Source organism: Pongo pygmaeus, chromosome Y, assembly GCF_028885625.2.
Source record: "Pongo pygmaeus isolate AG05252 chromosome Y, NHGRI_mPonPyg2-v2.0_pri, whole genome shotgun sequence".
Lineage (NCBI taxonomy): Eukaryota > Metazoa > Chordata > Mammalia > Primates > Hominidae > Pongo > Pongo pygmaeus.
This window is the reverse complement of record NC_072397.2, coordinates 15,712,270-15,725,754: the sequence shown is the minus strand read 5'-3', so window position 1 is coordinate 15,725,754 and position 13,485 is coordinate 15,712,270. Positions and strand designations below refer to the sequence as shown.

At 39.6% G+C, this 13,485-nt stretch overlaps 1 pseudogene; it reads left to right on the top strand.

The window, feature by feature from the left end:
• Nucleotides 1-904: 904 nt before the first annotated feature.
• Nucleotides 905-12,979, top strand: LOC129025868 (RNA-binding motif protein, Y chromosome, family 1 member B-like; annotated as a pseudogene).
• Nucleotides 12,980-13,485: the final 506 nt, after the last annotated feature.

Here is a 13,485-nt window from a genome sequence, read left to right as displayed (position 1 = left end):
CTCCGCAACACCTGGCCTCTGGGGGCCGCTTCCCCGGAAGCCCGCGGGCGTCCCCTGCTGACAATCCTTTGCCACACCTACGTGGACACAGTGTTCCCGGGAAGCCCCACCGGGCCCGCAGCCCGCCTTACTCGCCGTGGGCCATGGGCCACTGCAGGGTCACCTGCGTGCAGGAATCTAGGAGCCATAGGCAGAAGTCCTGGTCTTGCAGAGCCCTGCCAGCGGGCATCGCGGCCGCGACTGCGCTTGCGGGAGCCTCTGGGTCAGTAAGGCAGTACACAACAGCGTCCACGAAGGCAATCGATGGGCATCCCTGGCTGCTGGCCTCCAGTGTACCCAGGGCACTGGATGAGAAGTCCTTCGGAATGCTCCTGGGAGAACAGCATCCTCAGGGAGGAAGCATGATACTGGGAGCCTGCATTTGCCTAGACCTGCGAGAGTCCCTGCAAGCGTTCTGTCCTCAAGAGCAGGGGAATTCTTGTACTTCTGTAAAAGAAGGCGACTTTCCTCCCAGGCTCCCGCCCGGCCCCACCGTGCCTAAGCCGCCCAAGCCGCCGGCGCTGGTCCCTCTCTCTATACACTAGATCGGCAGTTCTCAGTAATATCTGCCTGGTCCGCCTAAGGAACAGAGATGTTTCATGTGTTCACCGTGGGTCAACGGCTTGCGACAGTCAGGATGCCAGTTAGGGTGTAGGACTTCCAAGCACCCACTTCCAAAGCGCACACTGCCGGCGCCCCCTGCTACAAGCTCTCGCGGCTTCTCGCGGAAGGCCTTCCCCGGGATGGTGGAGCTGCGGGCCACTGGATGCGGGAAACCCCGGAAGACGCCCTCCGCCCACGCACTGATCAGCCGCGGAGAGTGGCTGGCTGTTCCGGCACTTCCGGCGTGCTTGGCGCACGGTCCGGTTGTGGCATCTTAGGCCGCGGTCGGCCACCCGTTGTGCGGCAGCCAGATGCATGCGCCGTGAGGGCCCCGCGACCCAGAGGCCGTTTGTCCTACTCAAAAGCATCTTTATTTTCTGTTTCTCTGCTCAGGTTGGTCTCTCAGCAAAAATACAAAGACAGCGAGGTTTCTGGATGTTGTCTGTAAAAGCAGATGGGTTTTCAATGTGTCGGTGTTGAATTAGGGGAGGACAAAGGAGGGAAAGAAATCGCTAGTGTTATTAAGAAACTAATTTTCATGAACTCGTTGTCTGTTTCTTGAGGAGTCTTCCTTTCACTGTCGGCCATGTCTGACCGGTGGGTAAGGTCGTGGGACAGCGAGCTAGGGCGCCATTGTTTTCGTGTGCACTTTCTATTATAGCGGTTTTTCTCTCGGTATGTGGTCATAATTTAAATATGCAGGCACTTTAATTTAACCACTGTGATGAAAAACTTGTCCTGTTAGTCAGCACGTGTCAAATTTCTGATTTGTCTGGCAGGAATGATCAACATTGGACATAAATTGCGTTACTTTAGTGTATGTAGAAGTCTGGGGCCATAAATAATCACAGTTTAAATTTGTGTCTGTAAAGCCTTGAAATGTCTCCCTCCTTGTAAGACACTATTGGAAATGTTTCCTGTATCTCTGGTATCGTAAATAATTTAAACCGAGTAAGTGAGTGTAATCGAGGTAAATGGCGATAGATAGCCTAAAACGGAAACGAAATAATCGCGCTTGAGTTACTTTATTAACCTGGCATGCAGACGTACTCTGGTAATCCGGGCAATTTGGGGAAGTCAAGATGGGAGGATGGCTTGTGGTCAGGAGATGGAGACCGGCCTGTGTAACATAATGAGCTCCGTTAATCTGTTGCCATTTTGGCACCAAGGACGGGCTTAGTGGAAGATGATTTTTCCCCAGACAAGGGGTGGGTAGGGGGAGAAGGCTGCGAGTTGGACACGTTGGGGTGGGTGGTGGGTGTCGGGGCCCCAACGGGCACCGGGTGTGGCGGGGCTTCGGGTCAGAGCGGTGTGACAGGGGGCAGGGACCGGGCAGGGGATCTGTGAGGAGGACAGGGTGTGGCAGCGGGAGGATAGGTGGGATGGTTTCTAGATGGAACTGTTCCACCTTAGGTTGTTCTCAGGCATTACGTTTTCGTAAGGAGAGCGCCACGTGGATTTTTCGCATGGGCAGTTCACAGTAGGGTTCCTGTGAGAATGCAATGCCTCTGCTGATCCCACAGGTGGCGGGGCTCAGGCAGTGCGAGTGGTTCACCACCTGTTCTGCGTCGGGATTACTAACAGGCCAGAGACAGGTACCCGTTGGAGGCCCGTGTTTGGGGATCCCTGATCTCTCGTATATTTCAAATCACTAAACGTTTGTAAAATATTTAAAATATACTCCCCCAAGAAAGCATGTACTTTAATTAGGAGAATTTAATCATTTATCCAAATAGCAGTCTTGGCGTGGTGTTTCACCATTGAAATCCCATCGGTTTCATAGCCTCATGCAAGCAGATCACTTGAGCCCAGGAGTTCGAGACCAGCTTCGGCAACATGGGGAAAGCTGTTTCTATACACACACAGACACCCACACACATGCCCAGCTGAGATCGCCAGCCCCTGTACGCCCAGCTACTTGGGAAGCTGAGATGTGGCACGATCACTTGAAGCTGGTTGGAGGACGCTTCAGTCCTCCTCTCAGGAATATGAGAGAAGGAAGACAGTATTTATTAAATGCTATTAATGGACGTACACTTTGCCTAAAGGAAATTGAAGTCTCTGGAAAAAAAAAAAAAAGAAAACAAACACACAAACAAACAAAATCACATTGTACCTCCTAAATGTTTAGTTACCAAATCAAAGTATTTAAGTGCGGGCTTCCTGAGTATTGCAACTTTATAAAATCGCAATGGCTTTTGTTATCTAAGTTTTATAAAGGAGTTTTTGTGAGGTTTGTAGTAAAATGCAGCGTTTTTCCATGAAGTCAGTGCTGCTTTTGCTCTGTATGTTACACATTTTTCATATTTCGAGTAAGTAATACTAGGAAGATGTCAGCCTCTGTAAGGGTATTTCACTTGAGGTTTCAACACAGTATGTAATAAAATTTTATGTTTTGGGCTCTCTTATTGTTATCTAAATATAGATAAATTTTCATCCTTTACAGCTAAATGATGGAAGCGAATCAGCCTGGCAAGCTTTTCGTTGGTGGGCTAAGTAGAGAAGCCGATGAAAAGACGCTTAAAGCAGTATTTGGGGAACATGGTCGCGTGTCGGAAGGTAACTCTTGATGCCAACATATATTTCTGTATATTTTATATTTATTTTTTTACCAAAGTAGACATACACTGAAAATATTTCCTTGAATTCTTAAATTAAAATGATTTTTTTTGTTTGTTTTTAAACTGTTGTTTTGAAGTTTCTGTTTGATATTCGGATAATTCTCATGGCAGCAGCTGAAGGGTCTGTGGAAAGGGTCACCTACTACTTCAAAAGGAAAATGAGCAAAAGTAAATTATTTGTGCAGCTGGAGAGCAAAATGAAATATAATAGGCAGGTTATATGGGTGACTCAGTATTAAGAATCGTAGTAATGATGTGAAATGTAATTATTTTCTGATTTCATGTAACTCTAAGATGTGTGTTATTATGGTGAGTTAGTTATGTACATGTAAAATGTTTTCATGTATTTTAGTTGTTTGGAAGAAAGATCGAAAAAACAAGTGTAGAGGCTTCGCATTTATTACTTTTGAGAACCCTGCAGATGCTAGGAATGCTGCCAAAGATATGAATGGAAAGGTAAGGGTCCCTAGTGAATAATGTTTTAACTTTGTTTTTCAATTAGCAGTATTAGTAGGTCTTTCTAGTATTACTAAACTTTTGAAGATAGCAGAATGCCGTGTGAACTGAAATGCTTTAGCCATCCTCTTCTTTTTGCCTCATAGATGCAAGTGTTTTTGAAAGGATATAGAAATAAACGTTGTATGAATTACTCTATGGTAACCCAATTTCCATGTTTGTACTTCAATATGAGCGTAGGTAGATTTTCAGAAGCTTACAAAGAGGTTTAAAACTTAGAAAGAACCGTCAGGAATATGAGAGAAAGAAGTCAATATTTATGACATGCTATTAAGGGAGTTACGTCCGATTCCTGGAAAGACTTTTGTAGCGTAGACAAACCGTGGATATATACCTAGACACACTTACAAGAAAGAAGTCTTCCGTAAAGAGACACCTAGACAGACTCACTAGACGGAAACATTCTTGTCCATTCCCTGAAAATGTATTCTAGAGAAAGTATATTTAAAGAGGACCTTTTCACTGAAGGAAGTGTTAAGAAGTTGAACATAGAAAATAATATGAGAACATTGAATTTGGATAACAGAGCAACTAACTGACATTTTTGTCCCATCGTTGCCCTTTTCTCCTAAGCACATTTTTAGTCTGTCACCAGAGTGATTTATGTAACACGCATACCTAATTCCTGATTTTCCCAGTGTGTTGTTGGACTTGTTTTGATCCAATCCATGGACTCTTGTCCTATTGAGACTTAAATTCCAGGGATTGTGTGTTTACTACGGCTTTAAACTTTTCTGTAATACTGTTAACTACCGAATTCCTTTGTGTTGCAGTCAAGATCATTCCATCCTGGACGCTTTGGAGCTTTTTGTGTTTTATAACATTATCACAATCTGATTGTAGTTTCTGTTACCCTTTGTGCTATCTCGAGTATGCTTTCTTGGACTTGGTGAGCGTTACCATTCTCTGTAAATGTCTACGAAATAATAATTTATTCTTCAAAAACAACTTAGATTTTAGAGTTTCTTCCTCATCGTATATACTAGGTATTTTGTACTCCCTGTACCATGTATTAATCTCTCGATCGTTAAATTGTCTTTAGTGCATATTTAAACTTTCCTAGTTGCTTTCATTTCTGTTATATCTAGCAGACTTCCTGGTACACAGCAGACAGTACATTTTTATTCACTCTTATACTTCTGTGTTTGAAGGTGTGGTAGAACACGAGAGCTGCTTTCTCTTCATGGCATGGTGTCAGGACTGGAGATAATTTTGACTTTTGTATAGTAATCTATGATAATTTTTTCCGCTAGTTTTCAAGCAGAAGAAGAGGTAGTTTTTGTAGCTGTGATTTCTAAATCACTTCATCTCCCATATTTTATTGTATAAAAATAAATATAAGTGTTATATGCACATAACTATTAAGAACGGAAATAAGGAGGTACTTAGAGTTTTCAGGACGAATGAGGAGTTTAAGAAATTTTGGCTGACCTTGGAATACTGGGAAGCGAGCAGCCATGTGCAAATCTGGGGAAAATATTTTTGGCCCAGAAGTAGCAAAAGAAGTCTCAAGGTAGGAACAACTGGCTACGTGGCTGCAAGAGATCTTGGAAAGTATCTAAGATCTTCCCCCAACTACCAAAGCCATGTGATTTTGAAATAGAGTTCTTAGCTAAACTGTTTTGAAACATTGCTTTGGCCTATAGAAAAGATTAAATTGAAGAAAGTTATCGTGAATTTAATTAGGACATTTAAGCATTTCTGAGAAACAGCATGCAGTACTCTACTACGAGTTGTTTTACAGGGACACGTCTAAGGCCAAATAAGAAATTAGTAAGGCAGAAGACATGAAGGAGACCAACCCTATATCACATTTAAGGAAACAGAAGTAGAGTAAATACAGAATTGTAAATTATACTGGGACCTTGTATGTGAGTATGAGCACAATAAACAGGAAACAATTCAAAATGAATAATGTAACTAATGCCTTTGAATAAATAACCTTACTTTTTAAAATGACACATTCTTTTATATACACTTGAAACACTGAGGCTTTTAAATAAGTGACGTGGATGCAAAGGTGAAGTAAATTATGTATTGTAAAGAACATGTGCCACATTGTCTGGCAGAATGTGTGATGGGTTAATTTTTTGAGGTGTTATTTTTTAATATTGGAGGCCTTTCAAGGAAACTGAATAATAGAATTTCTGTTTATCCCTTCATGGAAGGCATGTGCTCAGCAAATGTCTCAAATTTCACATTGTGAAGGACGCGATCATTTCAGGAAAAAAAAAAAAAAATTAAAAAAAAAAAGAAAAATGTTTGTCTTTGGTGAAAACGTGTAGAACTGAAATAGAGTTGATGTAAAACATCTGTAAAATGTGTTTAGGTTAACTGTGACAGTTTTCTCGATTGTATACTTTATTCTTTCAGTATTTGTATGGAAAAGCAATAAAAGTAGAAGAAGCCAATAAACCATCCTTTCAACGTGGTGGTACGCGGAGAACACCACCTCCTTCAAGACACAGAAGCCCTTCGGGAAGTCTGAGGTCTACAAGAAGAAGCAGTGGAGGAAGAAGAGGGTGGCATCACTCACGTGGAGGACACTTGGGTAATGTTTTACAATATAAAGATGGAACCATAGGACTGAAAGACAGTGTTGGAAGATGTAGAAATTTCTCAATTTTATTTACTTCCCAGGAAAAGTAAATTCTTGTTGATAAGCAAAATCATTTGTAAGTGCTAAAGACGTATTATAGGAAAGATTGAACTAATATCTAAAAGTTGTTTTAAAATCTTAATTACTTTGCACGGAAATAACATAAATTTCAACTGAACTGAGTTTATGAATGATGATTGTGTGTACTCCACAGGTTTTCTGCAGAACTCATTCACATTCGTAATACTTTAGAGTTTCTCTCTTTGGGGCCCCGTAGTTCATAGATGTTGCATTGTCAAAATACAGTGAAATCTTGAAAACCTTCCAGAAGGACAGTAGAAACTCAGTATTTTAGGATTGCTTGCACAACATTTATTTTTCTGTGTATACACATGCACACATGGATGCAAATATTTTGATATGGATAATTTGCATAGTGGGCTGCCATAAAGCATTTTCCACTTAAGGAATGTAGAACGTTAATTAGTCAAAAGAGTCTGTGACTCAGGAAATATCTAAGTTTAAGTCTTTCTTAGGCTTCAAAATCCTACTCTGACACTTCTTTTAAATAAAACCTTTTGACTATTGCAGGCATAATGAATATCGTGACCCCAAAGACAGAGGAAAGCAGATATTTCCAAATAGTACTTTAACTGGTTCATGCTTTAGTGATACCAGTAAAAATGTTGAAATGTAGCTCAACGTACTTTCTATTATTTTATCAACACCGCAGGGACCTCCCGTGGTACACCACATGAGGGAGGGCCTCTGATGACTTAGGGTGGAAGGAGTCACCACGGTTATAACAATACATGAGATAGACATGGCAGAAGTCTGGAGAGTTACTCAAGGAGCCGTGGTGATTTCTGTTCCCGTGATGGTGAGCACGGTGGAAGAAAGGAACAGATAGGGTGCACCATCCTCCTTGTGAAGCACATTGTAGCTCAAGTTACAGGGCTTCTAGAGGTGGTGGTAGGGAAAGCTGATGTGAAGGAGGAGACTAAAGCAGATCTTTAAAATAATAGTTCTTGCATACCAATTCTTTCTCACATATCGAAAATTAAAATGTTGTTTCAGCATTATTAGCTGAGTACCAGTAAAAGAAATAGATTGGTTTGTGGGGAGAGGTAGATACTGTCTTATTCCATGAATTTTTTGAGGTATACTGATGAAAATGAATTTTTTCAAAGTAATTTCATAATTTTGAATGCTATTTGAAAACTGTCTGTTAAGATGTAATGTCTGTAATTCAGTTTTGTTTTGTTTTTTTTTTTTTGAGACGGAGTCGCGCTCTGTCGCCCAGGCTGGGGTGCAGTGGTGCGATCCTGGCTCACTGCAAACTCCACCTCCTGGGTTCATGCCATTCTCCTGCCTCAGCCTCCCGAGTAGCTGGGACTACAGGCCTCCACCACGACACCAGGCTAATCTTTTTGTGTTTTTAATTGAGACGGGGTTTCCCCGTGTTTGCCAGGATGGTCTGGATCTCCAGACCTCGTGATCCGCCCGCCTCGCCCTCCCAAAGTGCTGAGATTACAGGCGTAAGCCACCGCACCTGGCTGTAACTCAGTATTTTAGGATTGATTCAACTATATTTGTTTTTCTGTCTATACATGTGCAAGCATCTAAGCAAATCTATTTTATTTTTCATTTCATATGGAGAACTTGCGCATTGGCCTGCCATATAGCATCTGCCGTTTAAGGAATGTAGAACTCTAATTTCTTCAAAGAGTCTGTGACTCAGGAAAAGTCTAAAGATCACATATAAATCATATTTATATATGTGTGTATATATACACACATATATTTATATGTGTGTATATATACACATATAATTATATGTGTGTGTATATACACATATATTTATATGTGTGTGTATATATACATATATTTATATGTGTGTGTATATATACATATATTTATATGTGTGTGTATATATATACACACACACATATATAAATTTTTTCATTATTTATTATGCAATTCTTAAAGATTATTAAAATTGAGCATAGCCCAAGCTGAAAATTACTATTACATAAGGGAAGTTTAAGAATCTAAATTATGTTAACAAGTTTTAGAGATCATGTACTTTTCTAAGGTGTCACCTTTTGATTCTGTAATTATTTGAGTTCCTTTGAGTGGAATTTGGTTTAATTTTATGATATGTTTTCACGAAGCTTTCTTCATACCAGAATGATATGAGCAGCCATTTATTACTGATCTCCTAATATGTTTTTCTTGATCTAGATTATATTTAGATATTTGAATGATAGATTTCTGCTCTCTCTTCACTCTCCACTTATCCCACATCTCTCTCTCACACCAATATATGAAATGATTCCTGATTATTTTTGTAGATTTTCTAAATGGACTTTTATTGCTTGAATTAAACTAATTTCATATAGAAATACTAAAGGTTATTAGTTTAGATAATTGTGCAATTTTACAATTACAATCTGCAGGAAAGATTTATACACATCTAATATTTAGCCATTTAAAAAACAGCGACGTTTCTCAACTAAAAAGATTTTGTATGAAATACAGGTGATGGTGGATACACTCTTGATCTCCACATGAGTTCTTCTAGGGGAACGTTTGGAGTTAAAAGAGTTCCATCTTCAAGAATTGGAAGTCCTCCTCCTAAAAAATCTGCTCCTTCAACTGTGGCAAGAAGCAATAGTGGGATAGGAGGCCAAGGTAAATGCTACCTGAGAGCCAGACCGTAGTTTTTGTATGACTGAAAATGAGCTATTTACCTGAATGCTTAATTTAAGATTGAGTAACACATTAGAATTGACACATACATGGACATACTTATTGATTGATAGCTTTTATTTTAGTTTGAATCTCGCTAGGTGAATTTCAGATTTATGGTGAAGAAATACTTGACCTTTTAACTGCAGATCAAAGAAGCGATTACAAAGAGGCAAACGTTCCATTTAATGCTTTGTTTGCTAGAGAATTCCTCTTAATTTTTCTCAAAGTTCCCAGCAGTATTCTTTGATGGGAGGCTTCTTAGTCTAATGAATCCTTGCATATCCTAGATCCCTTTCTATTTGACCCCTGGTGTTCCAATCTAAAAATTGTGTGTTCAGTTTCTTTGTCAGGTTAGAGTCTTGCTGTCACCAGGCCAGGCTGCAGTGGTGAGATGATGGCTTGCTACAGCCTCAAATTCCGGAGCTCATGCAGTCCTCCTGTTTCAGCCTCCTGAGTTGCTGTGACTCATGGCATGCACCACCACACCTATCCAATTTTTCATTCCCTATTTTTGTAGAGACAGGATCTCACTACATTGTCATAGCTGACACTAAAGCCCTGGGCTCAAGCAGTCCACCTGCTTTAGCCTTCCACAGTGGCTCGAGGCGTGAGCCACTGGGCCTGGCCAGACAGTTTCTGTGACCTCGGTAATGCTTGTGTGCAAGGCGTTCTTGCTGGTTCTTTGAGGATACTACAAGAGCATTTAGCAGAAAAGCAGTCACTGGGCTTTAATACTGTTTAACAAGATAAGTAAGGATTGAAATGTAGACATGAAGGAGTCCAACATTTTTCAGCTAAGTTGATATCACAGAAATGCAGAGTCGTGAAATTCAGGGGCTGTACATTTATCATTAAGATTGTACGGGGATGTTTAAACCTTAACGCGAGATCCTTAGTGCAGGATTTGAAATTATTTGAGGAGAGAATTTAGAACTAAGCAACACGAGGTGAGCAGTAGGATTGAATAGAAGTAATAATCTTGAGAAGGAGGAGAAGGGTAAGATTTCAGATGGAACAGAAGAAAGCACGATAAAAAAGTCACCGTTCTCAGCAAAGAAGTTTAAGCAGAGCAAATTAAAATTCTTACTAAGGCATGCATCATAATATGGAGGAAATGGAAACCTTCTGTTTTCAATTTTACATTTCGTATTAGAGGATTGGTGAAGTTAGGTAGTAATTGAGTTCACAATACTTAAGCTAGCACATTTCCACTTAAAGATTAGCCAGTGAACACATCATAGGTGAGAGACTGACCTGTCAGAAATAGCACGTGAAGCCTGTATTAAAGGAAAAACTGTTCTATTTTGAACGAGGCACAATGATGTAATGACTCTTTTACCAGTATTTCTTATTCCATGTAAAATAAATCTTAGCCATCGTTAGAAAAGCTGGAGGAGCATATTTTAATTTGTCCTCATTTAAGATAGAGCCAACCACTTGGAGATAAAGAAGAACTTTTGTGTACAGATTTCACATTCAGTAGTTCATGGGTTGCACTACTTGTGTGTGTGTGTGAGACAGATTGAACAAGATGGGTAAATGTACTTTCTTTGGCTGAGATAGGACACCATATGCAAACTTTAAAATCAGTGTAAATTTTGACGGTTTTATGCATTTTCCCTGTGTCATTAATAGTCATCAGTAATTCACATGAAAAGGAAGATAACAACTAACTAGTTATTTCCAGTTAAAAATGAACTGTTAACCTGAGAATTAATGTTTAGCTTAAACTGTGTTTAAGAGGAACTGGCCTTTTAGGAGCCAAGAGATTATACAAAGCTGTAAGCTATGCTGAAGGTGTCATGAATGTCTGGTAAATCAGGGAAAGAGAAGGAGAGTCATGGGAGAAATAATTTTTAAAGTTGTTTTAGAGTAGAAAAGATAGTTCTTCAAATTTTCTGTACTTTACGTAATATGTCATCATGTTAAATTAAAGGTCCCATTTCACGTGGAAGAGAGAACTATGCAGGTCCTTCACGCAGAGAGCCATCCTCCTCCCGGAGAAAGAACAGTACCTCAACAAGAGATGATGCTTATGCAACTAAAGATAGGTAAAGGAAAATTGAAAAAATAGTTGGTTTTTTGTTGTGGTGATGAAATGCACATACCAAAATTAAACATCTTTGGGTTAACAATTAAATGGCATTAAATGCATTCTGTGTTGTGTAACAACCACCTCTATTTAGTAAAAAAAAAAAAAAAAAAAAAAAAAAAAAAACATTTTCATGACTCCGGACTACAGCTCCACTATCAGTTAAGCAGTCCCTTTCCTTTTCTCCCTTCCCGCTGCCACCAGGAAACATCAATCTGTGTTCTGTTTATGAACTTACCTGTTGTGGGCATTTCCTTGTAATGGGCTCAAACACTACACGACTTTTTTGTCTGTCTCTTTTCTTTCTGCTGGATGTCCTGAAGGTTCGTTTACGTCATCGCACTTCACTCCTTACACAGGCTGTTAACCCATTATTTTGTTTGGGTTGTTTCCACCGCAGTATTTCTAGGCACAAATATTAGCTTGAGTACACTTACTCAATTCTGGCTATGTATGTGTGGAGTTGCTTGATCATATGATAATTATGTTTGTTTTCTTCAGGACCCACCACATGTCTCCATAGTAGCTGCCTCATTTTCCATTCCAGCAAGCACTGTATCAGGGTTCCAGTTTACCTACATCCTCTGAAAGACTTGATATTTCCAGCTTGTTACAATTTATAGGCATTCCAGTATGTGGGAAGTATGGTGTCACATTTTGGCTTAGAAATGCATTTTCTGAATCCCTAATAAGGAGTATCAGTTCCCCGTACTTTTTGGGTATTTGAATATATTGTACTTGAAGAAATGTCTGTTTAGATGTCTGGCCTTTTTTTTTTTTTTTTTTTTTAAAGTTGTAAACAGGTTATGTTTTGGATACTAGAAGTTGATCATTTAAAATTTGTTTCTTTAAAACTTATGCAAGCATAAATCATCGAAGTTCCCGAGACACCAGGTGTTATGCTCCGCCACGTAAAGACTGTGCATGGCGTGATTATGGTCGTTCTCTCCGTGATGAACATTCTTCTAGACGATATGGGTACTATAACATTTTCTGGTTTTCTCCAATATACGTCTTAAATTGTTCATTCTGACACTAACGAAGAGGTTTTTTGTTTTGTTTTGTTTTGTTTTTTGTTTAATAGTGATCATGACGGCCATGGTAGAGATGATTCAGAACGTCCAAGTGGACGTTCCTACAGACATGCATGTCAGAGTTATAGTAAGCGTCCAGGTATGTTTTGTAAATTATACAATTATATTTAGTAGACCAGATCATTGCTGTAACAAAATTTTAGGGAAAATTACAAAGGAAAACCATAACATGTTTAAATGTTGGGAAAGGTTAACAGTGTAAAGCCTAGGGATCTATAGGAAGGTTAGAACTTCAATTCATTTACAGAAAACGTGACTCAACCTTTATTTTAGAATAGACTTTCTTAAGCTTCAAAATACTACACTGACACTTCTTTTAAATAAAACATTTTGACTATTGCAGTCACAATTAATATCCTGTCAAGAGAGGCAGAGGAAAGCAGGTATTTCCAAATAGAACTTTAACTGATTCGTGGTTTAGTGATACCAGTAAAAATGTTTCAATGTAGTTCAACATAAGTGCTATTATTTTATCAACCCTGCAGGGACCTCTCGTGGTGTACCACCTGCACCAGGTCCTCGGATGACTTTCAGTGGAAGCAGTCGCCGTGATTATAACAATACACGAGATAGATATGACAGAAGCCGGGAGAGTTACTCAAGGAGCCATCGTGATTCCTATTCCAGTGGTCGTGGGCACAGTGGCAGAAAAGAACAAACCTATCCACCTTCAGTGGATAGGGTGCACCGTGATCCTCGTGAAGAATATGGGAGCTCAAGTTACAGGGCTTCTAGAAAAGGTGTTGGGGGAAGCTGATCTGAAAAAGGAGACTGAAGCAGATATTTAAAATAAGAGTTCTTCCGTGGGTATCGAAAATTACAATGTTGTCTCTGTATTATTACCTGAGTACCACTACTAGAAATAAGTTAGTTTTGTAGGGAGAGGTAGCTATTAACTTCCTCCATGAATTTTTTGAGCTGAAAAGGAATCTTTATCAAAGTAATTTCATTATTTTTAATACCATTTGAAAGCTATCTGTTTAGGTGTAATGTGTGTAGTAAAATTTTCAGAATAAATCTATACATGGAATGCAAAGTGCCTGATTTTATTGCTACACGTGCTCAAAAGCAAATTCAATAGCAGAGTAAACTGTGTTGTTTGTAAAAACTTGCGTTTGTTGGTTTGCACATAAAAACATACAAAAGTAGGCGCAATTGCAGTCTTCC